Raw genomic sequence first — 25,418 nt, 5'->3', positions numbered from 1 at the left:
ATTAAACCAGTGGGGCTCGACTGTTTTGTCCTGACAAGCCAGTGACAGAGTGAAATCTGTCCCTTAAAAACAAATTGATAAAAAATGATTTGATATATTTGTCATTATCTGGCTAGCAAGTCCATCAATTCAGGATGTAGAAAACTGACAGTCTTTACAATTGACACTGCTTATTTTCCGATTAGTTTGGTTAGATGTTTATCCCTAAACAGCTGAATACCAGGACGAGATCAAGCTAACGTCGCTTGGCTAGCAGGCTGATTGTAATTCAGGAAGCAAGTTCAGGGAGAGAGTGTTTTAATAAATGAACACAACTAAATACAAAACAAGAAACACAAACAACACACAGACATGACACGGGAACAGAAACAATGACGCCTGGGGAAGGAACCAAAAGGAGTGACATATATAGGGAAGGAACCAATGGGAGGGACATATATAGGGAAGGAACCAATGGGAGGGACATATATAGGGAAGGAACCAATGGGAGGGACATATATAGGGAAGGAACCAAAGGGAGAGACATATAAAGGGAAGGAACCAAAGGGAGAGACATATATAGGGAAGGAACCAATGGGAGGTACATATATAGGGAAGGAACCAAAGAGAGAGACATATATAGGGAAGGAACCAATGGGAGTGACATATATAGGGAAGGAACCAATGGGAGTGACATATATAGGGAAGGAACCAAAGGGAGTGACATATATAGGGAAGGAACAAAAGGGAGTGACATATATAGGGAAGGAACCAATGGGAGGGACATATATAGGGAAGGAACCAATGGGAGGTACATATATAGGGAAGGAACCAATGGGAGGGACATATATAGGGAAGGAACCAAAAGGAGTGACATATATAGGGAAGGAACCAAAAGGAGTGACATATATAGGGAAGGAACCAATGGGAGGGACATATATAGGGAAGGAACCAATGGGAGGTACATATATAGGGAAGGAACCAAAGGGAGAGACATATATAGGGAAGGAACCAAAGGGAGAGACATATATAGGGAAGGAACCAATGGGAGGGACATATATAGGGAAGGAACCAATGGGAGGGACATAGATAGGGAAGGAACCAATGGGAGGGACATATATAGGGAAGGAACCAATGGGAGGGACATATATAGGGAAGGAACCAATGGGGGGACATATATAGGGAAGGAACCAATGGGAGGGACATATATAGGGAAGGAACCAATGGGAGTGACATATATAGGGAAGGAACCAGTGGGAGGGACATATATAGGGAAATAAACAATGGGAGGGACATATATAGGGAAGGAACCAATGGGAGGGACATATATAGGGAAGGAACCAAAAGGAGTGACATATATAGGGAAGGAACCAATGGGAGTGACATATATAGGGAAGGAACCAATGGGAGGGACATATATAGGGAAGGAACCAATGGGAGGGACATATATAGGGAAGGAACCAATGGGAGGGACATATATAGGGAAGGAACCAATGGGAGTGACATATATAGGGAAGGAACCAATGGGAGTGATATATATAGGGAAGGAAGAAGGAACCAATGGGAGGCACATATATAGGGAAGGAACCAATGGGAGGGACATATATAGGGAAGGAACCAATGGGAGGGACATATATAGGGAAGGAACCAAAAGGAGTGACATATATAGGGAAGGAACCAAAAGGAGTGACATATATAGGGAAGGAACCAATGGGAGTGACATATATAGGGAAGGAACCAATGGGAGGGACATATATAGGGAAGGAACCAATGGGAGTGACATATATAGGGAAGGAACCAAAGGGAGTGACATATATAGGGAAGGAACCAAAGGGAGTGACATATATAGGGAAGGAACCAATGGGAGGGACATATATAGGTAAGGAACCAATGGGAGGTACATATATAGGGAAGGAACCAATGGGAGGGACATATATAGGGAAGGAACCAAAAGGAGTGACATATATAGGGAAGGAACCAAAAGGAGTGACATATATAGGGAAGGAACCAATGGGAGGGACATATATAGGGAAGGAACCAATGGGAGGTACATATATAGGGAAGGAACCAAAGGGAGAGACATATATAGGGAAGGAACCAAAGGGAAAGACATATATAGGGAAGGAACCAATGGGAGGGACATATATAGGGAAGGAACCAATGGGAGGGACATAGATAGGGAAGGAACCAATGGGAGGGACATATATAGGGAAGGAACCAAAGGGAGGGACATATATAGGGAAGGAACCAATGGGGGGGACATATATAGGGAAGGAACCAATGGGAGGGACATATATAGGGAAGGAACCAATGGGAGTGACATATATAGGGAAGGAACCAGTGGGAGGGACATATATAGGGAAAGAAACAATGGGAGGGACATAGATAGGGAAGGAACCAATGGGAGGGACATATATAGGGAAGGAACCAAAAGGAGTGACATATATAGGGAAGGAACCAATGGGAGTGACATATATAGGGAAGGAACCAATGGGAGGGACATATATAGGGAAGGAACCAATGGGAGGGACATATATAGGGAAGGAACCAATGGGAGGGACATATATAGGGAAGGAACCAATGGGAGTGACATATATAGGGAAGGAACCAATGGGAGTGATATATATAGGGAAGGAAGAAGGAACCAATGGGAGGCACATATATAGGGAAGGAACCAATGGGAGGGACATATATAGGGAAGGAACCAATGGGAGGGACATATATAGGGAAGGAACCAAAAGGAGTGACATATATAGGGAAGGAACCAAAAGGAGTGACATATATAGGGATGGAACCAATGGGAGTGACATATATAGGGAAGGAACCAATGGGAGGGACATATATAGGGAAGGAACCAATGGGAGGGACATATATAGGGAAGGAACCAAAAGGAGTGACATAAATAGGGAAGGTAATTAGGGAAATGATGGAGTCCAGGTGAGTCTTATGACGCGCAGGTGCGAGTAACAATGGTGACAGGTGTGCGCCATAACGAGCAGCCTGGTGACCTTGAGGCCAGAGAGGGAGCACACGTTACACTGATAAACAGTAGTGACTCAACATTTTAATTCGAAATTCATATGAAAGTAATTTGTTTAACATTTTAACATTATTCAAACAAACTAATAAACCTAATACTTAAATTTTACAAAGTTAATCCTCATTCCTCTGGAAAACTTTTTCCAAGCAGGGATTTCAGTCCGCCATTAATTCAGAAGTTTGGGGAATTTTCGCTGTGTCACAAGGTGTGATGGAGAAAAACTGCTTTGCTTTCCAGACCTCCCAAATAGCTTATAAAACTTCCAGTAAACGTAGATACTTTCCTTCTTGCGTTCCTTTATACTATTGTTAATATTTATAAAAAATGACTTCTCTATAGAGGACTTGCAGTTATGTCACAAATCACCTAGCAACTGTACAAGGTGCCATGTTGGAAGACCAAAGTCAGTCTGTTGGTCATCCTCCAATCGTCCATATGGCTGGCTGCATTTAGCTACCGGAAAGATCTCCCATTATTTAGTTTTTATAAGGACCCAGAAAACAGAGGCAGTAGGAGAACCTATTACAGTAGGTAAATATATTTGGAAAATTATAAAGAACTAGCTAGCTTGCTACAGAAACTTAGTGTGTAGACTAACTCAAATGAGCTGCTAACGTAATGTTCACTAGTCAGCTAGCTATACAGTATGTTAAGATAGCTTTGAGAGCATCCTGTCGGGCTGTATCACTGCCTGGTATGGCGACTGCACTGCCCACATCCGCAAGGCTCTCCAGAGGGTGGGGCGGTCTGCACAACGCTTCACCAGGGGCAAACCACCTGCCCTCCAGGACACCTACACCACCCGATGGCACAGGAAGGCCAAAAATGTCATCATGGACAACAACCACCCGAGCCACTGCCTGTTCACCCCGTTACCATCCAGAAGGCGAGGTCAGTACAGGTGTATCAAAGCTGGGACCGAGAGACTGAAAAACAGCTTCTAATCTCAAGACCATCAGACTATTAAACAGCCAACACTAACACAGAGAGGCTGCTGCCTACGGGGAGACTTGAAATCATTGGCCACTTTAATAAATTAAACACTAGTCACTTTAATAATGCCAATTCAATAATGTTTACATATCTTACTCATCTCATGTTTATATACTGAGTGTTTTGCCATCTATTACATCTTGCCTATGCCACTCTGTCATTGCTCATCCATATATTTATATGTATATATTCTTATTCCATTCCTTTATTTAGATTGTGTGCATTAGGTTGTTGTTGTAGAATTGTTAGATTACATGTTAGATACTGCTGCACTGTCGGGAACTAGAAGCACAAGCATTTCGCTACACTCCCAAAAACATCTGCTAACCATGTGTATGTGACCAATAAAATTAGATTTGTTTTGATTAGCTACGTGAATTAAATATCACCAGCTTGCTAGCTTCATATTAGCCAGTTAGCTAGTTATCATGATGTATTTTGTCATTGTAACTCTAAATGCATATGTATCTAGGTACCTAATTAACAGCCATGGAAGAGGGAGAAATGATTAGCTAGTAGTTCCAGGTGTCAGAAAACGGAGACTTGGTTACTCTGGATAGGACAAGTGATAATCAGTGGTATCATTTTCTAGTTTGTTCAGCGGAATCATGGATGCAATTAAACATAGCTACGTTTGTTTTCTCCACAGTAAGTGTGCTGTACAGGACGTGAGGGCCAAGGGTTATTTGTATTTCGGACGCACTAAACACCTGCCGCCCCTATGTATGAATTGGGCACCTTTCTAGGAGGACATTGTGATTATATTCTCCAGTTCCAGTCAATAGCGAGAAAAACTACGAGGACAGAGAGATATAGCAACACAACATTCAGAGATCTGAGTATAATAATGTCCGTTTTCTGTTTTCAGGTACAGAGTGATATAACAACACAACATTCAGAGATGTGAGTATAATAATGCCAGTTTTCTGTTTTCAGGTACAGAGTGATATAACAACACAACATTCAGAGATGTGAGTATAATAATGCCAGTTTTCTGTTTTCAGGTACAGAGAGATATAGCAACACAACATTCAGAGATCTGAGTATAATAATGTCCGTTTTCTGTTTTCAGGTACAGAGTGATATAACAACACAACATTCAGAGATGTGAGTATAATAATGCCAGTTTTCTGTTTTCAGGTACAGAGAGATATAGCAACACAACATTCAGAGATCTGAGTATAATAATGTCCGTTTTCTGTTTTCAGGTACAGAGTGATATAACAACACAACATTCAGAGATGTGAGTATAATAATGCCAGTTTTCTGTTTTCAGGTACAGAGTGATATAACAACACAACATTCAGAGATGTGAGTATAATAATGCCAGTTTTCTGTTTTCAGGTACAGAGAGCTGTGAAACTCTGTCCGCAGATGAAGAGATCCCAAATAATGTCCCAAGAGAATAAGAGCATATCCTTGTACACCATGGATTATACCGTATGTGTAGCTATGTTAGCACATTTTTGTGAACTAAAATACAGTTTAAAAGTAACACACAATGTCTTAACCTATTACAACTGCAGCAGGCCAACCTTGCTGGTTGTGCAGGCTTCTGTTCCAACCCAGCGCTAAGACACCTGACTCAATGTATCAAACCTAATTAGTTGATAATTAAATGTGCTATTACTGGACTGGAACAGAGGTTTGCTCCCCCCAGTAGATCAGGGATCAATGGGAGTGAGGTTGGCCAACTCTGGTATTATCTCTTGGTAACAAGTAATAGCCTACTTGTTACTAAGACGTCTAACCTTTTATATACCAGTTAACTTACTTGTACACTTGAAAATGATATGAAATAGTGTTGATTTATATGACGTTCAGTGTTTAAACTTTAAAACAAACTATTATTCAAGATGATCTAGTGTTGATGTTGATAAATCACAGATCACAATCCTGCAATGAAGAGGGGAAGGGAATCTGTCTCTAATTTGTCTGTTTCTGTGTTGTATTCTCAAATGAACATGACCTTGTTGTTCAGCCATAACCTCTCCAACTAGTTTTATTTGATTGGCTATTTTTGTTCAGGATATCAACAATGTGAACCCATTTTGCAGCTGATAATGCCAATGCAGACAAATGCCTACAGCCGTGGATTACAACTCCCGTCCTTCAGTATCCACAACAGCACACATTTTTTTGTTGAATCAGGTGTGTTTATCCGGGGCTACAATAAACTGTACTGTTGGGGGTAGTCCAGGACCTGAGATAGGAACCACTGTCCTTCAGTATGATGGCATTAGCCGTATGAGCATTTGCAATGCACCCCTTGACATTGTGCATCTGAACCAGAGAATAGCTTAACTCACACGCTGTTTACATAGTGTTCAGTTATATGTTCTTAATTTAAAAACCATACCAGTAGACAATGTATATGAGGATAATGAAATAGACAGGATTTTGTACATGCCTTGTTCTGACATTAAATTGTTTAGTGCAAATCCGAACTTTGTAAACTCGGTGTTGAAATGTCCGGATCAGGATATGATGGGATTCTTAGCTTAAAACATACAAATAGTATAACTACTACCACCAAGCTCAATGGCAGATACTTGTCTCCCAGAAGGTCTGATTGGGACATGGAGGTTTTACTGTGATAATGAAGATTGTATGCCTAAGACTACCACAACAATTACATTGTCTATGCAAAAGGTGTTTAAATTGTAAAGAAATAAAATAGTTGGGCTATAAGAAATACTTATTATGGTGGTGCTAGGCAAAGCAGAGAAATACAAAATAGTTTTATTTCACCCATACAACAATATAACTAAACTCAGCAACAACAAAAAAGAGACTTGTGTTTATTTTCAGCAAACTTAACGTGTGTAAATATTTGTATGAACATAAGATTCAACATCTGAGACATAAACTGAACAAGTTCCACAGACATTTGGGAGGAGGATGTCTTCCCTGTAACGAACAGAAATGGAATAATGTGTCCCTGAACAAAGTGGGGGGGTGGTCAAAATCAAAAGTAACAGTCAGTATCTGGTGTGGCCACAAGCTGCATTAAGTACCCAATTTGTAAGTCGCTCTGGATAAGAGCGTCTGCTAAATGACTTAAATGTAAATGTAAATGTACTGCAGTGCATCTCCTCCTCATGGACTGCACCAGATGTGCCAGTTCTTGCTGTGAGATGTTACCCCACTCTTCCACCAAATGTTCCCAGACATTTCTGGGGGGAATGGCCCTAGCCCTCACCCTCCAATCCAACAGGTCCCAGATGTGCTCAATGAGATTGAGATCCGGGCTCTTCGCTGGCCATGGCAGAACACTGACATTCCTGTCTTACAGGAAATCACACACAGAACGAGCAGTATGGCTGGTGGCATTGTCATGCTTGGAGGGTCATGTCAGGATGAGCCTGCAGGAAGTGTACCACCTGAGGGAGGAGGATGTCTTCCCTGTAACGCACAGCGTTGAGATTGCCTGCAATGACAACAAGCTCAGTCCGATGATGCTGTGACACACCGCCCCAGACCATGACGGATCCTCCACCTCCAATTCGTTCCCGCTACAGGCCTCGGTGTAACACTCATTCCTTCAACAATAAACGCAAAACCCAACCATCACCCCTGGTGAGATGAAACTGTAACTCGTCAGTGAAGAGCACTTTTTGCCAGTCCTGTCTGGTCCAGCGACGGTGGGTTTGTGCCCATAGGCAACGTTGTTGCCGGTGATGTCTGGTGAGGACCTGCCTTACTACAGGCCTACAAGCCCTCGGTCCAGCCTCTCTCAGCCTATTTCGGAAAGTCTGAGCACTGATGGAGGGATTGTGCATTCCTGGTGTAACTCGGGCAGTTGTTGTTGCCATCCTGTACCTGTCCAGCAGGTGTGATGTTCAGATGTACCAATCCTGTGCAGGTGTTGTTACACGTGGTCTGCCACTGCGAGGATGATCAGCTGTCCGTCCTGTCTCCCTGTAGCGCTGTCTTAGGCGTCTCACAGTACGGAAATGGCTATTCATTGCCCTGGCCACATCTGCAGTCCTCATACCTCCTTGCAGCATGCCTAAGGCACGTTCATGCAGATGAGCAGGGACCCTGGGCATCTTTCATTTGGTGTTTTTCAGAGTCAGTAGAAATGCCTCTTTAGTGTCCTAAGGTTTCATAACTGTGACCTTAATTGCCTCCATCTGTAAGCTGTTAGTGTCTTAACGACCGTTCCACAGGTGCATGTTCATTAATTGTTTATGGTTTATTGAACAAGCCTAGTGAATCGGTGTTTAAACCCTTTACAATGAAGATCTGTGAAGTCATTTTGGATTTTTACAAATGATCTTTGAAAGACAGGATCCTGAAAAAAATTATGTTTATTTTTAGAGTTTATTATTAAAGTATGGTATGTTTATATAATATCATAAACAAAAGTATTTTACAAGGTCCAGATTACATTTTATATATTCATACAGTTTATGGGGATACTTTTGTCATGACGACAAGGTGAAGGTGCTCTCTTCTCAAATAGCACAGCAGAATCATTCAGACCAAACCACAGCATAAGACAACCATCTCGTATAACTGAGGGATGTCTCCGTTCATATGTGGAAAAGGACAAAGTAGTAGTAGAAACAGATGCAACTGCAGCATTTCTCATCTTCACAGTGGGAGTTTGATGTTGCTGCAGCATTGCTCATCTTCACAGTGGGAGTTTGATGTTTCTGCAGCTTTGCCCAGCTTCACAGTGGGAGTCTGATGTTTCTGCAGCTTTGCCCAGCTTCACAGTGGGAGTTTGATGTTGCTGCAGCATTGCTCATCTTCACAGTGGGAGTTTGATGTTTCTGCAGCTTTGCCCAGCTTCACAGTGGGAGTCTGATGTTTCTGCAGCTTTGCCCAGCTTCACAGTGGGAGTTTGATGTTGCTGCAGCATTGCTCATCTTCACAGTGGGAGTCTGATGTTGCTGCAGCATTGCTCATCTTCACAGTGGGAGTCTGATGTTGCTGCAGCATTGCTCATCTTCACAGTGTGAGTCTGATGTTGCTGCAGCATTGCTCATCTTCACAGTGGGAGTCTGATGTTGCTGCAGCATTGCTCATCTTCACAGTGGGAGTCTGATGTTACTGCAGCATTGCTCATCTTCACAGTGGGAGTCTGATGTTGCTGCAGCATTGCTCATCTTCACAGTGGGAGTCTGATGCAACTGCAGCATTGCTCATCTTCACAGTGGGAGTCTGATGCAACTGCAGCATTGCTCATCTTCACAGTGGGAGTTAGATGTTGCTGCAGCATTGCTCATCTTCACAGTGGGGTTTGATGTTGCTGCACCATTGCCCAGCTTCACAGTGGGAGTTTGATGTTGCTGCAGCATTGCTCATCTTCACAGTGGGAGTTTGATGCAACTTCAGCATTGCTCATCTTCACAGTGGGAGTTTGATGTTGCTGCAGCATTGCTCATCTTCACAGTGGGGTTTGATGTTGCTGCAGCATTGCTCATCTTCACAGTGGGAGTTTGATGTTGCTGCAGCATTGCTCATCTTCACAGTGGGAGTTTGATGTTGCTGCAGCATTGCTCATCTTCACAGTGGGAGTTTGATGTTGCTGCAGCATTGCTCATCTTCACAGTGGGAGTCTGATGTTGCTGCAGCATTGCTCATCTTCACAGTGGGAGTCTGATGTTGCTGCAGCATTGCTCATCTTCACAGTGGGAGTCTGATGTTGCTGCAGCATTGCTCATCTTCACAGTGGGAGTTTGATGTTGCTGCAGCATTGCTCATCCTCACAGTGGGAGTTTGATGCAACTTCAGCATTGCTCATCTTCACAGTGGGAGTTTGATGTTGCTGAAGCATTGCTCATCCTCACAGTGGGAGTTTGATGCAACTGCAGCATTGCTCATCTTCACAGTGGGAGTTAGATGTTGCTGCAGCATTGCTCATCTTCACAGTGGGGTTTGATGTTGCTGCACCATTGCCCAGCTTCACAGTGGGAGTTTGATGTTGCTGCAGCATTGCTCATCTTCACAGTGGGAGTTTGATGTTTCTGCAGCTTTGCCCAGCTTCACAGTGGGAGTTTGATGTTGCTGCAGCATTGCTCATCTTCACAGTGGGAGTTTGATGCAACTGCAGCATTGCTCATCTTCACAGTGGGAGTTTGATGTTGCTGCAGCATTGCTCATCTTCACAGTGGGAGTCTGATGTTGCTGCAGCATTGCTCATCTTCACAGTGGGAGTTTGATGCAACTTCAGCATTGCTCATCTTCACAGTGGGAGTTTGATGTTGCTGCAGCATTGCTCATCTTCACAGTGGGAGTCTGATGTTGCTGCAGCATTGCTCATCTTCACAGTGGGAGTCTGATGTTGCTGCAGCATTGCTCATCTTCACAGTGGGAGTCTGATGTTGCTGCAGCATTTCTCATCTTCACAGTGGGAGTCTGATGTTGCTGCAGCATTGCTCATCTTCACAGTGGGAGTTTGATGCAACTTCAGCATTGCTCATCTTCACAGTGGGAATTTGATGTTGCTGCAGCATTGCTCATCTTCACAGTGGGGTTTGATGTTGCTGCACCATTGCTCATCTTCACAGTGGGAGTTTGATGTTGCTGCAGCATTGCTCATCTTCACAGTGGGAGTTTGATGTTGCTGCAGCATTGCTCATCTTCACAGTGGGAGTTTGATGTTGCTGCAGCATTGCTCATCTTCACAGTGGGAGTCTGATGTTGCTGCAGCATTGCTCATCTTCACAGTGGGAGTTTGATGTTGCTGCAGCATTGCTCATCTTCACAGTGGGAGTCTGATGCAACTGCAGCATTGCTCATCTTCACAGTGGGAGTCTGATGTTGCTGCAGCATTGCTCATCTTCACAGTGGGAGTCTGATGTTGCTGCAGCATTGCTCATCTTCACAGTGGGAGTCTGATGTTGCTGCAGCATTGCTCATCTTCACAGTGGGAGTTTGATGTTGCTGCAGCATTGCTCATCTTCACAGTGGGAGTCTGATGTTGCTGCAGCATTGCTCATCTTCACAGTGGGAGTCTGATGTTGCTGCAGCATTTCTCATCTTCACAGTGGGAGTCTGATGTTGCTGCAGCATTGCTCATCTTCACAGTGGGAGTCTGATGTTGCTGCAGCATTGCTCATCTTCACAGTGGGAGTCTGATGTTGCTGCAGCATTTCTCATCTTCACAGTGGGAGTCTGATGTTGCTGCAGCATTGCTCATCCTCACAGTGGGAATCCAGTCGACATGGGTGTCTTGTTAGAGGTCAGCTGGTGAACCTACAGTACAAGAACAAAGCACATTCGATGTTAGAATGTCAGTTACTCGGGTCAAGTATACTATCGGGGCTCTCAATTGTTTGGTTGTGTTTAATTCAGGTGTTTTGGTGATTACATCTATTGCATTATAATTTAATTATATATCTATTTTATAATGTTATATAAAGATTAAATGTATTGTTGACCTGGAACAACCAATAGTCAACACTGCAGGTTGTCCTATGTCCTAGAGACCTTTACCCTATATGCTGAAATGTCCATAAATGTTCCCTCCTCTTATGAATAAAGTTCCCAATAAATGATCTGGTGATTGGGTTATTATATCAATATATGATAACCACTGGAGTTTGTTGGACAATAATGTCCTCCAGGCTATATGGATGGCGTACCATGCAATGTGCATCTCCCTTTTTTTATGGTCATGGCTAGAAGGGATCCAGCATTTTGTCAAATTAACATAATATTTGACAATTCGTAGCAGATTAGGAGAATTTACACAGCAGGTTAGGAAAATTAACAAAGCAAGTCATGGGAATTAGGTTAAGGTTAGGAAAAGGGTTAGAGTTAACTAAAATGCAAAATAATTACTTTTAAAGTTAATTGGACAAAAGCTAGATCCCTTTTAGCCAGGATCCCTTTTCGGCCTAGATGACATGGTTGCGTTCAAGACAAGGTCGTTTTTATTGATCAAATCAAATCCAAAATGATTTGTCACATGCTCCGAAGTCAACAGGTGTAGTCACCTTACAGTGAAATGCTGAATCCAACAGGTGTAGTAGACCTTACAGTGAAATGCTGAATACAACAGGTGTAGTAGACCTTACAGTGAAATGCTGAATACAACAGGTGTAGTCACCTTACAGTGAAATGCTGAATACAACAGGTGTAGTAGACCATGCAGTGAAATGCCGAATACAACAGGTGTTACAGTAAAATGCTGAATACAACAGGTGTAGTCACCTTACAGTGAAATGCTGAATCCAACAGGTGTAGTAATCAAATCAAATCAAATCAAATCAAATGTATTTATATAGCCCTTCGTACATCAGCTGATATCTCAAAGTGCTGTACAGAAACCCAGCCTAAAACCCCAAACAGCAAACAATGCAGGTGTAAAAGCACGGTGGCTAGGAAAAACTCCCTAGAAAGGCCAAAACCTAGGAAGAAACCTAGAGAGGAACCTGAAATGGGGTGGCCAGTCCTCTTCTGGCTGTGCCGGGTAGAGATTATAACAGAACATGACCAAGATGTTCAAATGTTCATAAATGACCAGCATGGTCGAATAATAATAAGGCAGAACAGTTGAAACTGGAGCAGCAGCACAGTCAGGTGGACTGGGGACAGCAAGGAGCCTTCATGTCAGGTAGTCCTGGGGCACGGTCCTAGGGCTCAGGTCAGTTGAAACTGGAGCAGGAGCATGGCCAGGTGGACTGGGGACAGCAAGGAGTCCTCATGTCAGGTAGTCCTGGGACATGGTCCTAGGGCTCATGGTCCTCCGAGAGAGAGAAAGAAAGAGAGAAGGAGAGAATTAGAGAAGCACTTAGATTCACACAGGACAAATAGGACAGGAGAAGTACTCCAGATATAACAAACTGACCCTAGCCCCCGACACATAAACTACTGCAGCATAAATACTGGAGGCTGAGACAACAGGTGTAGTCACCTTACAGTGAAATGTTGAATACAACAGGTGTAGTAGACCTTCAGTGAAAGGCTCAATCCAACAGGTGTAGTAGACCTTACAGTGAAATGCTGAATACAACAGGTGTAGTAGACCTCACAGTGAAATGCTGAATACAACAGGTGTAGTCACCTTACATTGAAATGCTGAATACAACAGGTGTAGTAGACCTTACAGTGAAATGCTGAATACAACAGGTGTAATAGACCTTACAGTGAAATGCTGAATACAACAGATGTAGTAGACCTTACAGTGAAATGCTGAATACAACAGGTGTAATAGACCTTACAGTGAAATGCTGAATACAACAGGTGTAGTCGACCTTACAGTGAAATGCTGAATACAACAGGTGTAATAGACCTTACAGTGAAATGCTGAATACAACAGGTGTAGTCGACCTTACAGTGAAATGCTGAATACAACAGGTGTAATAGACCTTACAGTGAAATGCTGAATACAACAGGTGTAGTCACCTTACAGTGAAATGCTGAATACAAGAGGTGTAGTAGACCTTACAGTGAAATGCTGAATACAACAGGTGTAGTAGACCTTACAGTGAAATGCTGAATACAACAGGTGTAGTAGACCTTACAGTGAAATGCTGAATACAACAGGTGTAGTCGACCTTACAGTGAAATGCCGAATACAACTGGTGTAGTAGACCTTACAGTGAAATGCTGAATACAACAGGTGTAGTAGACCTTACAGTGAAATGCTGAATACAACAGGTGTAGTAGACCTCACAGTGAAATGCTGAATACAACAGGTGTAGTCACCTTACATTGAAATGCTGAATACAAGAGGTGTAGTAGACCTTACAGTGAAATGCTGAATACAACAGGTGTAGTAGACCTTACAGTGAAATGCTGAATACAACAGGTGTAGTCGACCTTACAGTGAAATGCCGAATCCAACAGGTGTCGTAGACCTTACAGTGAAATGCTGAATACAACAGGTGTAGTAGACCTTACAGTGAAATGCTGAATACAACAGGTGTAGTAGACCTTACAGTGAAATGCTGAATACAACAGGTGTAGTCGACCTTACAGTGAAATGCTGAATACAACTGGTGTAGTAGACCTTACAGTGAAATGCTGAATACAACAGGTGTAGTAGACCTTACAGTGAAATGCTGAATACAACAGGTGTAGACCGTACAGTGAAATGCTGAATACAACAGGTGTAGACCGTACAGTGAAATGCTGAATACAACAGGTGTAGACCGTACAGTGAAATGCTGAATACAACAGGTGTAGACCTTACAGTGAAATGCTGAATACAACAGGTGTAGGTAGACCTCACAGTGAAATGCTGAATACAACAGGTGTAGTAGACCTTACAGTGAAATGCTGAATACAACAGGTGTAGACCGTACAGTGAAATGCTGAATACAACAGGTGTAGACCGTACAGTGAAATGCTTACTGACAAGCCCAAAAAAATATTTTAAAAATATAAAAATAAAAGTAACAAATAATTCAAGAGCAGCAGTAAAATAACAATTAGCGAGGCTACATACAAGGGTCACTGGTACAGAGTCAATGTTGAGGGGGCACCGGTTAGTCGAGATAATTTAGGTAATATGTACATAGTAGGTAGAGTTATTAAAGTTGTTAAAGTGACTAATAACAGAGAGTAGCAGCAGTGTAAAAGAGTGTGGGGGGGGTAGTGCAAATAGTCTGGGTAGCCATTTGATTAGATGTTCAGGAGTCTTATGGCTTTTGGGGTAGAAGCTGTTTAGAAGCCTCTTGGACCTAGACTACATTAGTTTAATAAGGTAATGTTAATTACAGAGAATTGATTTGATAAAATAGCATGTCATATAATCCATACTAAAGACATGACAACATGTAGGTAGAGTTATTAAAGTGACTATACATAGATGACAACAGAGAGCAGAAGTGGTGAAAAGTGTTTTTTTATTTTTTATTTTACCTTTATTTAACCAGGCAAGTCAGTTAAGAACAAATTCTTATTTTCAATGACAGCCTAGGAACAGTGGGTTAACTGCCTGTTCAGGGGCAGAATGACAGATTTGTACCTTGTCAGCTCGGGGATTTGAACATGCAACCTTCCGGTTACTGGTCCAACGCTCTAACCACTAGGCTACCCTGCCGCCCCAAGAGAAGCAGGGGAGGGGGGGGAGGGGTTGAGAGGGTGCACTGCAAATAGTCTGGGTAGCCATTTGACTAGCTGTTCAGAAGTATTATGGCTTGGGGGTAGAAGCTGTTTAGAAGCGGCTGGAATCTTTGACAATTTTTAGGGCCTTCCTCTGACACCACCTGGTATAGCGGTCCTGAATGACAGAAAGCTTGGCCCCAGTGATGTACTGGGCCATAGGCACTACCCTCTTGTGTGCTTTGCGGTCGGAGACCGAGCAGTTGCCATGCCAGGCGGTGATGCAACCCGTCAGGATGCTCTCGATGGTGCAGCTGTAGAACCTTTTGAGGATCTGAGGTCCCATGCCAAATCTTTTCAGTCTCCTGCGGAGGAATAAGTTTTGTTGTACCCTCTTCCCGACTGTCTTGGTGTGCTTGGACCATGATAGTTTGTTGATGATGTGGACGCCAAAGAACTTGAAGCTCTCAACCTGCTCCACTACAGCCCCATCGATGAGAATGGAGGCGTGCTCGGTCCTCCTTTTCCTGTAGTCCACAATCATCGCCTTGGTCGTGATGATGTTGAGAGAGAAGTTGTTGTCCTTGCACCACACGGTCAGGTCTCTGACCTCCTCCCTGTGGGCTGTCTCGTCGTTGTTGTTGTCGGTGATCAGGTCTACCACTGTCATGTCATCGGCAAACTTAATGATGGTGTTGGAGTCGTGCCCGGCCGTGCAGTCATGAGTAAACAGGGAGTACAGGAGGGGACTGAGCATGCACCCCTGAGGGTCCCGTGTTGAGGATCAGCGTGGCAGATGTATTTTTACTTACCCTTACCACCTGGGGGCGGCCCGACAGAAAGTCCAGGATCCAGTTGTGGGTCTAAAAAGGATATAAACACATTTCTGCACAAAATTTGAGAGTATTCACTTGAGAGAAATATGCTTTTTGTGCGTATGGAACATTTCTGGTAGCTTTTATTTCAACCCATGAAACATGGGACCAACACTTTACATGTTGCGTTTGTATTTTTTGTCAGTGTATTTTAGTTATTTTGGGTTGGGCAGATGTACATTAACACAATTCACTGATATTCAAAGGCTACATTAGGGAGAGGATTCCGCTTAATTATAATGTAGCCTATTTTGTGTAGCATGTGGTTGATTACTGCTGCCTTGATACAACCTGTACAAATAAATTAGAAATATATACTTTTTTTTACTTATTAAGGAGGTAAGGAAAGAAACCTGCAGCATGCGATTGACACATAAGACACAGCTATCCTGTCTTAACTGACACAGTCATCCTGTCTTAACTGACACAGTCATCCTGTCTTAACTGACACAGTCATCCTGTCTTAACCTTTTACTGCAGTGGGCTAAATCAGGGCCACACAGAGTGATTTTTGGTAGTCTCACTTTGAAACAAAAGTATTCACCTCACACACATGGTTACAGTCAGAAAGTGTTGAAATGTATTACATTTTTGAGTTTCGATCTCAATATTACCCTTTATATACATCACAGAAGACTGAAATATAACACAACTGTTTGACAAAGAAACAGCAGATTTGTCTTTTATTTTAGAATCTTTATTAAATTATGAAAAATATTAATAACATCTCACCCATGAGGCCAAACAGGGCGATGTTGGTCACTGACGACAGAAAAGAGGTACCTGTGTAATCATCATTTACCATGTGAATGTTTGCTTCCTCTCTTCCTCTCCTCAGCTTATCTGCAACACACAACCACCCTCCCTCCTCAAAGCCTTTGTCATCCTGTACTGTGTTTTTTTGTCACACCTCCATAGCCCTACTGAGGATAGGACATTACAGATTCACCCATTCGCTCAAGATCTATACACGGATGGTTTACGCTGACGGCTATCTTAGCGTACAGGTGTTACATCCCATGGCCAAACATGCTGTCCAATCCGATTCCAGTGGTGCCTCACCGAATCTTGTTTGTTCACTGAAGTGCAATATAGCAAATCGCTTCTGTTATGACTTATGCTGATACCACGGTACAGTAACTCAGTAGCGTTTGGGAACGACTGGCTCGATTCGGTCCTATGTAGCAACATTTTGAAATTGTGTTTTTTTTACATTGGATAAAAGTAGAGACTCAGATCTAAAAAAAAAAATTGTGTATCATACACTACAGTTGAGAAACAAACGTAATTCTGCTTTGAAAGTTGATAAATGTGTAACCCGACTTTTGAGAAAATAGCCCTTGAATGTTTTGGTACCTACTGAAGTGCTCCCCTTTGTCTACACACGTTCACACCCTCTTAAGCCTTAGCCCCACCCATCTCTTTAAGGATTCACATGTGAGGCCATGTGCTAAACAGAGTGAGTTCTGTAGTGTACTAAACAACCACAGATGTCAAGACTAAAAGCTGGTTTATACTACATCTATCGACATGTCTGGAGACAGTTGTCACAGTGACATCATGAGCATTCTATTGATATGTCTGGAGACAGTTGTCACAGTGACATCATGAGCATTCTATTGACATGTCTGGAGACAGTTGTCACAGTGACATCATGAGCATTCTATTGACATGTCTGGAGACAGTTGTCACAGTGACATCATGAGCATTCTATTGACATGTCTGGAGACAGTTGTCACAGTGACATCATGAGCATTCTATTGACATGTCTGGAGACAGCTGTCACAGTGACATCATGAGCATTCTATTGACATGTCTGGAGACAGTTGTCACAGTGACATCATGAGCATTCTATTGACATGTCTGGAGACAGTTGTCACAGTGACATCATGAGCATTCTATTGACATGTCTGGAGACAGTTGTCACAGTGACATCATGAGCATTCTATTGACATGTCTGGAGACAGTTGTCACAGTGACATCATGAGCATTCTATTGTCGTCCGACATCAAACTTGTCATTGTTCGTTATGAAAAAGTATGAAAAAAAAGTATGAACACAAAAATAATAACAATGAAGACATCAAAACTATGAAATAACACATATGGTATTATCTATTATCCAAAAAAGTGTTAAACAAATCACATTTTCTTCAAAATAGCCACCCTTTACCTTGATGACAGTTTTGCACACCCTTGCATTCTCTCAACCAGCTTCACCTGGAATGCTTTTCCAACAGTCTTGCATGTATTCCAATTAAAAGTTGTGCCATGTTAAAAGTATAACAATATAATTGTTAAAAGTTAATTAGTGGAATTTCTTTCCTTAACGCGTTTGAGCCAATCAGTTGTGTTATGACAAGGTAGGGTTGGTATACAGAAGATAGCCCTATTTGGTAAAAGACCTAGTCCATTTTATGGCATGAACAGCTTAAATAAACAAAGAGAAACAACAGTTCATCATTACTTCAAGACATGAAGGTCGGTCAATCTGTAAAACTTTTAAAGTTTCTTTAAGTGCAGTCGCAAAAACCATCAAGCGCTATGATGAAACTGGCTCTCATGAGGACCGCCACAGGAAAGGAAAACCCAGAATGTACCTCTGCTGCAGAGGATAAGTTCATTAGAGTTACCAGCCTCAGAATTTGCAGCCAAAATAATGTTCAGAGGAGACTGCTTGAATCAGGCCTTCATGGTCTAATTGCTGCAAAGAAACCACTACTTGCTTGGGCCAAGAAACAGGAGCAACATTAGACCAGTGGAAGTCCAATGACTCAAAATTTGAGATTTTTGGTTTCAACCGCTGTATCAAGGCTCAGGAGAGACACAGATGCAGACAGTTTCGAAGTAACACAATTTTATTACAGAAACCGGTCGGGCAGGCAAACGACGGGTCAGAGGTCAGGCAGAGGTCAGTAGTCCAGACTAGAGTCTGAAAGGTACAGAACGACAGGCAGGTCTCTCAGGTCAAGGGCAGGCAGAGGTCAGTAGTCCAGACTAGAGTCTGAAAGGTACAGAACGACAGGCAGGCTTAGGGACAGTAATCCAGCGTGGTGTTATAAGATAAATAACTGCAGGCAGGCTCAGGGTCAGGGTCAGGTAGAATGGTCAAAAACCGTGAAAGCTATAAAACAGGAACTAGAGAAAGACAGGAGCAGGGGGAAACGGCTGGTATAAGTACCAACTGCAACCTGGCCAAGATCAAGCAAAGCAGTGTGACGCAAACAACAACACAGAGTTACACATGGAGTAAACAAACATATAGTCAATAACACAATAGAAAAAAGTCTATATACAGTGTGTGCAAATTAGGTAGGATAAGTGAGGTAAGCTAATAAATAGGTCATGGTGGCGAAGTAATTACAAACTAGCAATTAAACACTGGAGTGATAGATGTGCAGAAGATGATGATGTGCAAGTAGAGATACTGGGATGTAAAGGACTAAAATAAGTCAAATAAATAACAGTATGAGGTAGTTGGATGGGCTATTTACAGATGGGCTATGTACAGGTGCAGTGATCTGTGAGCTGCTCTGACAGCTGGTGTTTAAAGTTAGTGAGGGAGATATGAGTCTCCAGCTTCAGTGATTTTTGCAGTTCCAGTCATTAGCTGCAGAGAACTGGAAGGAAAGGCGGCTAAAGTGGGAGTTGGCTTTGGGGGTGACCAGTGAAATATACCAGCTGGAGCGCGTGCTACAGGTGGGTGCTGCTATGGTGACCAGTGAACTGAGGTAGGGCGGGGCTTTACCTAGCAAAGACTTATAGATGACCTGGAGCCAGTTGGTTTGGCGATGAATATGAAGCGAGGGCCAGCCAAAGAGAGCATACAGGTCGCAGTGGTGGGTGGTATATGAGGCTTTGGTGACAAAACAGATGGCACTGTGGTAGACTGCATCCAATTTGCTGAGTAGGGTGTTGGAGGCTATTTTGTAAATGACATCGCCAAAGTCAAGGATCATTAGAATAGTCAGTTTCACAAGGGTATATTTGGCAGCATGAGAGAAGGATGCTTTGTTGCAAAATAGGAAGCCGATTCTAAATTTAATTTTGGATTGGAGATGCTAAATGTGAGTCTGGAAGGAGAGTTTACAGTCTAACCAGACACCTAGGTATTTGTAGTTGTCCACATATTGAAAGTCAGAACCGTCCAGAGTAGTGATGCTGGACGGGTGGGCAGGTGTGGGCAGCGATTGGTTGAAAAGCATGCATTTAGTTTTACTTGCATTTAAGAGCAGTTGGATGCCACGGAAGCAGTGTTTTATGGCATTGAAGCTTGTCAGGACGTTTGTTAACACAGTGTCCAAAGAAGGGCCAGAAGGAAACAGAATGGTGTTGTCTGCGTAGAGGTGGATCAGAGAATCACCAGCAGCGAGAGCGACATCATTGATGTATACAGAGAAAAGAGTCGGCCTGAGGATTGAACCCTGTGGCACCCCCAGAGAGACTACCCGAGGTCCGGACAACAGGTCCTTCGATTTGAAACACTGAACTATGTCTGAGAAGTAGTTAGTGAACCAGGCGAGGCAGTCATTTGAGAAACCAAGGCTGTTGAGTCTGCCAATAAGAATGTGGTGATTGACAGAGTCAAAAGCCTTGGCCAGGTCGATGAATACAGCTGCACAGTATTGTCTCTTATTGATGTCAGTTATGATATTGTTTAGGACCTTGAGCGTGGCTGAGGTGCACCCAAGACCAGCTCGGAAACCAGATTGCATAGCGGAGAAGGTGTGGTGGGATTCTAAATGGTCGGTGATCTATTTGTTAACTTGGCTTTCGAAGACCTTAGAATGGCAGGGTAGGATAGATATAGGTCTGTAGCAGTTTGGGTCTAGAGTGTCACCCCCTTTGAAGAGGGGGATGACTGCGGCAGCTTTCCAATCTATGGGGATCTCAGAGAGGTTGAACAGTCTAGTAATATGGGTTACAACCAAAAAAGCATTTTGCTGTGTACGTTCAAATGCCTCTCCGGTGAAGTAGTGACGCATGACATATGCTTAGTTTCCTGAAACAAGTCACATTTATTATACTGATACCGCGGTACAGTAACTCAGTAGCATTTCTTATGCAGATACCACAGTACAGTAACTCAGTAGCATTTATTAGACTTATACCGTGGTACAGTAACTCAGTAGCATTTCTTATGCTGATACCACAGTACAGTAACTCAGTAGCATTTCATATGCTGATACGGCGGTACCGTAACTCAGTAGCATTTCAAGCCGGCCAGCAAGTATGCCGATGATAACATCAACACTGGCAAACATCTGAGAACTGATACTTCTATGATGGCAAAGTCCAGACCAGTTTTCTCAGACACTACATTTTAAAGTTTATTTTCTCAATTTCCAAACTTGTTGAACCACTGGGCTTATCGAAAAAGGGGACCTTGTGTTCCTGTAACCTTGGACCACTGTTGTCTATTTCTATACTTGAAATACACAACACGTACAGGAAAACAGAGAAATAACAAGTGTTGCATTTATCTAAAGTGTCGACCTTTACAGTTTGTACAAAACTAATCAGAGAATGAAATGGTATGTAAAGCCTGTTTCTCTATCTGATTATAGAGGAGAGAGAAGCAATCCTTTGCAATAGCGTATTTTATCTGATGTTGGCTGTGCAGAGGTAAGAATACATCAGGATGGTATATGGACGCGAGCCTCCACCACACTGTTCACAGAGATAAGGACGTGATAACACACTGAGATGGCGAGGATGAGCAAGGTTGTTATGGAGGACCAGATTATTTGAAGAGGACCCAATTTAAATGTTGTCTTAGTGTCTAGTGTCTATGTTGGTCCCAATGCTGGTTTATACCCTGATAAAGACTCTGCTTCGCTGTTGAAACATTGGTGAAAAATACATTATTGCATCGGTGGCTTTTGCTTTTCTTTTTTAAAAGTCTCTTAATTGATTTGACGGCAGCCATGTTGTCCGATTGATACCTGCATGTGTGTCTTTGAAATGTGAAGCTTTTACCAAAAGTTGCAACATTGTCTACGTTGTGGTAGCTTCCAGCCACTGAGCTGGACGTTACATAAACCAATTCATTAACCAACTGAAGTGGAGTTTTGCTTCCATATTGTTTATTTAACTGTAAGATAGGTTAGTTCTTCTTAAGAGATACCCTGGGGTTATTTTAATATATTTTTCAGGTTGGAGAGTTGCAGGCGTAAAAGCGACAAACAAACTGAAAGCCCATAGTTCAAATATACTGCACGGCCAAAGGTATGTGGACACTCCTTCAAATTAGATTAGATTTGGCTATTTCAGCCACACCCGTTACTGACAGGTATGTAGAATCGAGCACACAGACATTAAAAATCCATAGACAAACATTGACAGTAGAATGGACCATACTGAAGAGCTCAGTGACTTTCACCCACCTTTCCAACAAGTCAGTTCCTGTCATTTGGATTCAGTTTTGTGTCAGGTGAACTGTTGTGTCCTCACCTTTTAGTCTAATAATTTTCCCATAATCTCAACTGTTTAGATGCACTATTGTAAAGTGGCTGTTCCACTGGATGTCATAAGGTGTATGCACCAATTTGTAAGTCGCTCTGGATAAGAGCGTCTGCTAAATGACTTAAATGTAAATGTAAATGTTTATTTTAATTACTACAATGTTTCTTCTGTAAGAAACATGAAATGTAGCCCTATACATAGGCCAAATCCCACGAGTGTAAGGGTTAAATACATGCTTAAAATACTTAAGTATTTTTTAAACCACCCACTTTGGGCTGGATGGGTCAATGTGTAGTTCATACATGCATAATCTATGAGTAGAATTACTGTTTTAACTCAATTAGCCACGAAATCCATAGTTTCAACTGGACTCTTTTTTCTGGAAGTGTCACACCTTGGTCTTAGTATTTTGTGTTTTCTTTATTTATTTGGTCAGGCCAGGGTGTGACATGGGTTATTGTGGTGTGTTTTTTGTCTTGCGGTTTTGTGGGGTGTCTACGTAGTCTATGGCTGCCTGAGGCGGTTCTCAATCAGAGTCAGGTGATTATCGTTGTCTCTGATTGGGAGCCATATTTAGGCAGCCATATTCTGTGAGTGTTTCGTGGGTGATTGTTCCTGTCTTTGTGTTTGCACCAGATAGGGCTGTTTTGGTTTTCGTTATTTAATTTCGTTATTTTTGTAGTTTCTGTATGTATAGTTTTTCCTTCATTAAAATATCATGAATCATCATCACGCTGCGTTTTGGTCCGATCCTTGTTCTACCTCTTCGTCAGAGGAGGAGATAGAAGAGAGCCGTTACAGGAAGCTATGTTGAACCATTTTCACCAAATCTTTCAGCCCCCCTAGCAATTCGAGTTCAACCAATGAAATTCAGAGCCATTTGAGTTGCAGCTAGTAAGATGAATATGATGCACACATAGCAGAGCGAGAGAGAGAGCAATGACGTAGCTCCCAAAAAACACAAATATTTCCTGACTAATATCTCATAGGTATAAATCTGTTGTATTTTTTTTGCCATTTATGAATGTTTTATTCAATGTTTCTATGGGCTATAGTAGTTTAGGTCAAAGTCAACATTTTATCAAATTCAAAATATTTGTTTGATACCTAAAGGGGTCCTGCTATCCAAAATCAAATAGCTAAACGATCCATGGTGTGACCATCTTAACCCTTTTTTTTTGTATGGCTTAATGATTGCATCCTTGTATGACAACATTGTGAATGGTTCCTCAGTCCTTGGAATGCTGACCACCCCTGTCCCATCAAGGTACTGCAGAAGAGAGAGTCCCCTTGGTTGAAGTTGAGAATTTGTCATTCCCTCTTCACGAGCATTTCAATCGCTGGGCTAGACAGGTTCCACAGTCAGCATATCACAGCATATCACAGCTTTACACCATCACTAATTACACTCAGCACATTTAAATCCCTCCCCTTAAGTATTTAAATCCCTCCCCTTAAGTATTTATATCCCTCCCCTTAAGTATTTCAATCGCTGTGCTAGAAAGGTTCCACGGTCATGTGTTATCAAGGAACCTGCCTTGTTGCGGGACACGACTCCAATGTTGATCGAGGGTCAGAGGAATTCAAATGTGTTATCAAGGAACCTGCCAAATGAAAGATAAACAAGTTGTTTATCTACCCAGCAAGTCAGATTTCTAAAATGTTTTACGGCGAAAACATAGCACATATTTATGTCAAACCACCACCACAGACATGGCTCATTTGCATAGCCAAGTAGGAAAAAATATGCAATCAACAAACGCAGGATTAAAAGAAAAATCATTTCACTAACCTTTTGAAATCTTCATCAGATGACAGTAATATAACATGTTACACAGTACATTCATTTTTTTCAATAATCTGCAATATATATCCATAAATCTCTGTTTACAATGATGCATCGTTCAAAAAATGCTACTAAAATGTCAGGAGAAATGCCGATAGCTCCGGCAGATAACGTCAGCTAACAAGGAATACACATCATAAACTTTGACTAAATATGCATGTTTTACATATGTATAGGAAGATACACTTCTTCTAAATGCAATCGCTGTGTTACATTTATTTTTAACGTTACAGGTTGCGTTCACTAGGCTATACTAGGAATCGGCGCTCCAAAATTAGCATTATCGCTCCTCTATCTTGGAGTCGACAGAAACCCAAATTTACCACATAAATATTCCCTTACCTTTGCTGTTCTTCCATCAGAAGACCTGGAAGGGATTATACTTACCAAACCAGCGTTTAGTTTTCAAGTCTGCGTCTTTCGGTTCTCAAAATAGTCACATTTCGGTCGAAATGTAGGCAAAATTCAAGTGGATGCACACCAAAACGTTGAAATTACATATTATATGTTGAGTAAACTTGTCAAACTATGTTCATAATTAAGCTTTAACATGTTATAAAGGTGCACAGAAATCTTGAGGACGAACAGAAACACACACGTCGTTTAATCGATCCTGAAGAAAAGCGCACGTAACAGTCACCTTTTTTTTCGCTTGGCCGAGAGGTTTCGGCTCAAAAACCCATGCCAGCAGCATACCACACTGCATACCACTGCTGGCTTGCTTCTGAAGCTAAGCAGGGTTGGTCCTGGTCAGTCCCTGGATGGGAGACCAGATACTGCTGGAAGTGGTGTTGGTGGGCCAGTAGGAGGCATTCTTTCTTCTGGTCTAAAAAAATATCCCACTGCCATGTTAAATGGGTGTCCTGACTCTCTGAGGTCATTAAAGATCCCATAGCACTTATTGTAAGAGTAGGGGTGTTAACCCTGGTGTCCTGGTCACCTACTAATCCCCAGTTTACAATTGGCTCCCCCTCCTCTCCCCTGTAACTATTCCCCAGGTCGTTGCTGCAATGGTTCAACAAGTCTTCTATGTCAGCATAGCACGCCCCCCACCCCCCCAATGTCTTATAATCAAAGTAATTAAAGTTTGCAGTGTAATTGTCCAAATAAGGCCTTCTGAACACTATTTCAACATTGGAGTACCTCTCACATTTGATCAACTCTCCCTGTGGAGAGAGGGGAACCGGCCAGGCAGAGACAGCAAGGGTGGTTCG

The sequence above is a fragment of the Oncorhynchus keta genome, chromosome 22 (genome assembly GCF_023373465.1).
Source record: "Oncorhynchus keta strain PuntledgeMale-10-30-2019 chromosome 22, Oket_V2, whole genome shotgun sequence".
Lineage (NCBI taxonomy): Eukaryota > Metazoa > Chordata > Actinopteri > Salmoniformes > Salmonidae > Oncorhynchus > Oncorhynchus keta.
This window is presented reverse-complemented; position numbering follows the sequence as displayed.